The sequence below is a fragment of the Octodon degus genome, unplaced genomic scaffold (genome assembly GCF_000260255.1).
Source record: "Octodon degus isolate 3935 unplaced genomic scaffold, OctDeg1.0 scaffold00020, whole genome shotgun sequence".
Classification (NCBI taxonomy): Eukaryota; Metazoa; Chordata; class Mammalia; order Rodentia; family Octodontidae; genus Octodon; species Octodon degus.
Window position 1 is genome coordinate 19226191 of NW_004524596.1, and position 3465 is coordinate 19229655.

Sequence of the window (3465 nt, forward strand, 5' to 3'; positions counted from 1 at the left end):
AAATGAAATTAAAAAAGAAAATCAACAATATCTAAACTTCAATGAAAATTCAACAACAACCTACTGGAATTTATGGGATACGAGGAAAGCAGTTCTCAGAGGGAAATTCATAGCTGTGAACTCACACATTAGGAAAATAGAATGGGAACAAATAAACACCCTAATGCTGCACCAACAGCAACTAGAAAAGCATAAGCAAACCAAACCCAGAGCCCAAAGATGGAAAGAAATAATAAAAATTAGAGCAAATGAATTCAGTTCAGACAAAGAAAATAGTTCAAAGAATTAATGAATCAAAAAGCTAGTTCATGGAAAGATTAAATAAAATCAATAAGCCCTAGCTAACCTCATCAAAAAGAGGAAAGAAAAAATTCAAATACAAGCAATAAGGAAAGAAAAGGGTGTAATTACCACAGACTCAGTGGAAATTCAGAAGATTATCAATAGCTACTTTGAGAATCTTTCCTCTCACAGAACAGAAGACACAGACAAAATGGACAGATTCCTAGAAAGGTACAAATTACCATAACTGAATCAACAAGGCATAACCACTCTCATTAGCCTAATAACAGTCAATGAAATACGAGATGTAATAAAAAACATACCAGCAAAGAAAAGTCCAGGTCAGGAAGGATTCACAGCTGAATTCTACAAGAAATTTATGAAAGATATAATCCCTATACTCCTCAAAATGTTCAATGAAATTAAAAATGGAGCAATCCTAACAAAATCATTCCAGGAAGTAAGTCTTATACTGATACCAAAAGCAGGGAAAAATGCAACTAAAAAGAGAAGCACAGGCCAATCTACCTCATGAACATAGAAGAAATAATCCTCAATAAAATCCTAGCAAATAGAATACAGTAAATCATCAAGAAGATCATACAACATGACCAGGCAAGATTCTTCCTGGGATGCAATAATGGTTCAATATTCAAAAACCTATAAATGTAAAACACTATATCAATAGAACAAAAACTAAAAATCACATCATCATCTCACTTGATGCAGAAAAGGCTTTTGACAAAGACCAGCACTCATTCACTCATTCATGTTCAAAGTCCTACAGAAAATTAGAATACATGGACTCTACCTCAATCTGATAAAAGTCATTTATGAAAAACCAAAGGCTAGCATAATTATAAATGGGAAGAAACTGAAAACTTTTACACTCATATCTGGGACAAGACAAGGATGTCCTCTATCACCACTGCTATTCACTATAGTTCTGGAATCATTAATTAGAGCTATTAGATAAGAGAGAGAAATAAAATGAATAAGAATAGGTAAAGAAGAAGTTAATCATTATTTGCAGATGACATGATACTTTACTTGGAAAGCCCTAAAAATTCCACCAAAACTCTGCTAGAATTAATTCACATATACAGTAGCATACCAGGATACAAAGTTAATACCCAAAAGTCAATAGCATTCCTCTACACAGATAACAAACACACTGAGAGAGAAACTTTAGAAACAATACCTTTTACAATTGCACCAAGGAAAATGAAACACCTTGCAATTAATCTAACTAATGAAGTCAAAGATCTTTTCAAGGACACTTATACTACTCTAAAAAAGTGATTGTAGAGCACTTCAGAAAATGGAAAGATATTCTATGCTTCGGAATAGGAAGAACTAACATTGTGAAGATGGCCGTACTCCCAAAATTGCTGTACAGATTTAATGCAATGTCTATCAAACTATCAGCAACATACCTCACAGACCTAGAGAAACTGTTCCTAGCTAGCAAAGACCTAGAATAACAAAGGCAAACCTGGGCAATAAAGACAAGGCAGGAGGCACTACAATTCTTCACTTGAAATTATACTACAAGGCTACTGTGATAAAATCAGCATGTAACTCACAACAAAATAGACCTGAGGATCAATGGAATAGATTAAAAGACACTGAAGCCTCTATGAAGACACTAAGCCATGTCATCTTTGACAAAGGGTTCAAACATACTCACTGGAAGAAAGCCACTTTGACAAATGGTGCTGGAAAAACTGGCTCTCTACATACAGAAAACTAAAACTTGACCAGGTCTATCATCATGCAATAAGCTAAAGTCAAAATCGATTAAAGATCTAAACATTAAAACAGAAACACTAAATCTCTTGGAAGAGAAAGTAGGAAGAACTCTTTAAGATGTAGGGGTAGGCAAAGAATGCATGAACAAGATCAAATCGCACTGAAAAAACTTGAAAGAATTAACAACTGAAACATCCACTTATTGAGAAGTTTTCTCACGTCAAAAGAAATTACCAACAAAGTGAAAATACAACTCACAAATTTGAAAAAAAATCTTGACAAATAAGTACTCAGACAAGGATCTGCTCTCTGAAATTTATAAAGAACTAAAAAACAATAGGGCCCCAATATTTAAAGACCCAGTCCAGAAATGGGCATCTGAGATGAACATACACTTCTCAGAGGATGGAATTAAAGAAGCAAATAAATATAAGAAAACATGCTCCACATCACTAGTCATCCATGAAATGCAAGGGAAAACAACACTGAAATATGATCTCACCCCAGAATGAATTGGTATCATAAAGAAATCAACCAACAACAAATGTTGAAGAGGCTGTGGGGAAAAAGAAACCCTTCTCCACTGCTGGTGGGAATGTAGACTGGTGCAACCATTATGGAAATTAGTGTGCAGAGTCCTTAAAAAACTAGGACTGGAAATCCCATTCAAACCTGCTATTCCCCCACTGGGAATTTTCCCAAAGGATCTGAAAATGTCATAACATAGTGATATATGTGCACCTATGGCTATAGCACTACAATTTGTGGTAGCCAAATTTGTAGACAACCAAGATGCCTGTCACATGAAGAATGGATGAAAAAGATCTGTTGCTTTTATACAATGGGGTATTATTCAGCTATAAAGAATGATAAAATCGAAGCCTTCATATTTAAGTGGAGGGCACTTGAATACATACTCATAAGTGAAATAAACCAGACACACATGTTTAAATATCATATAGTCACCCCAGTATAAGAACTCAGAAGAAGAAATAAATATAAAAAGGTATAACACAATTAAAAAGAAAGCAAGAACTTTCAGACTAGACTATGAAGACAGACCAAGGAGAAGAGCTAGGAAACATGACAGAGGAAAGCCATACAGTTATATGTACAAGATGGGTAAAGCATGATCCTGAGAGTCTTCAGAAAATTTTTGAATCTCGCAGTTAATTGAAAGGATTCTCACCCTGACTCACAGTATATGCTGATAGCTGTGAACTAAGCAACTGCACTGAAGATGGCAATTTGTAATAGTAGGTTCATGCTTGGAGTGCCTGTCTTTCTAGTCTGCTGAATACATGCTGCTTGTCATGACACACCAGTTGCTGCAGTGCTGTCTCTCAAGTAGATAATTTTTTAAAAATGAAGGGAGTGGTGAATGAAGGCAGGTGACAGGAAAAGGAGTATTGCTGGACCGTCCTGCTACAA